Raw genomic sequence first — 1,760 nt, forward strand, 5'->3', positions numbered from 1 at the left:
GAAAGGCTATACATTTTACTGACAATGATAAGGAATTCAAAGTTTCATTAAAATAAATCTTGGAGATTTTCCCTCATTCAGTATAAAACCAGTAACTATAATAAATTTCCAACATAAAAGGAAGAGTGAGTACAAGTTCAATGAAAAAACAAAATTCAATGAACCTGTTAAATCAGAGTGTTTTGCATTTATGTAAAACTCAAATATTTTGGAAAGTTAAATTGCTTTGTCCTTTAAAGAGGGAACTCAATTTCAGACATCATAAATGAGACTATACTCTCCCCCTACATTATAGCACAGCAATTTGTAGGTCAAGCAGAAACATTCATTCCTGCTGTTTGTAGCTGTCTTTATTTTGGCCACCAGCTCTAGTTTTCCAATTGATAGAAGAGCAGGGAAAACTCTGTGGATATTATAATTATTATAAATTTGTATCATCTTGAAAGATGAAGTATAGTTTCTGCTCAGAATGGTCTAGTTTTAGAGCCTGGCATGTAATAACAAAAACACTGCCTAGACATTTATAACACTGATACCTACAAAACTACATTGTTGAATATAATTTGGATTGCTGGCATCACAATTATCTCACTGTGAGGGGTGCATTAGGGTTTCTTACTCAAAATATAGTTGAGTACTCATTAGGATCTGGTACTCAAAATATTGTTGAGTATTTCTCTTTAACAAAGATATTCAATTATTAAAAGGTAAGTATTTAAAATTGCTTTTGTTAATATTGGTAAGTCTCTGCTCCTCATAAACCCCATTTCTGCACAGACCACCACTGGGAGTTGATATATTAACAATGTGGAAACTGAATTCACATATCTGTATGTCAGTCGTCCACATAAATTCAGCTTTATTTTCTCATGGCCACCACAAAAATAGAAAGAAACAGAAATATCAAAACTATTTTTAAGTTCAAGGCCAAAGTAGTATTCTAAAGAAGTATTCATAAGAACATATGTGGTTCAAAAACTTTTTCTTAAGTAAAGAATGATTCAAAGGTAAGACTAATATGCTATGTGGCCCCCCAAAAAGGGATTTTTCTCCCCAACAAATTTTGGTTGGTGTGCCCCTATAAAGTTAAATCTTGATATTTAGTCACATCTGTGTGTTCTGTGGATCCTAAAGAAAACTTTCCACAGGAAAATAAATTAATTTATAGCTCCCAATAATGTATTGCTGACAGATAAATTAAAGATATGGAACATATACACAATGGAATATTACTCAGTCATTAAAAGGAACAAAACTGAGTCATTTGTAGTGATATGGATGAACCTAGAGTCTGTCATACATAATGAAGTTAAGCCAGAAAGAGAAAAACAAATATTGTATATCAACGAGTATATATGGAATCTAGAAAAATGGTACTGATGAACCTTTCTGCAGGGCAAGGATAAAGAAACAGATGTAGAGAATGAACTTACAGACACCAGGGAGTGAGGAGAAGGAGAAGGCGGGCCGAAGTGAAAGAGTCTCACTGACATATACACACTCAGTTCATTTCATCTCTCAGTCGTGTCTGACTCTTTGCAACCCCATGAATTGCAGCACGCCAGGCCTCCCTGTCCATCACCAACTGCCGGAGTTCACTCAAACTCATATCCATTGAGTCAATGATGCCATCCAGCCATCTCATCTTCTGTCGTCCCCTTCTCCTCCTGCCCCCAATCCCTCCCAGCATCAGGGTCCTTTCCAATGAGTCAACTCTTTGCATGAGCTGGCCAAAGTACTGGAGTTTCAGCTTTAGCATC

The sequence above is a fragment of the Bos grunniens genome, chromosome 7 (assembly GCF_055505025.1).
Source record: "Bos grunniens cultivar Pamir isolate PY7600 chromosome 7, Bosgru_T2T1.0, whole genome shotgun sequence".
NCBI classification, from domain to species: domain Eukaryota; kingdom Metazoa; phylum Chordata; class Mammalia; order Artiodactyla; family Bovidae; genus Bos; species Bos grunniens.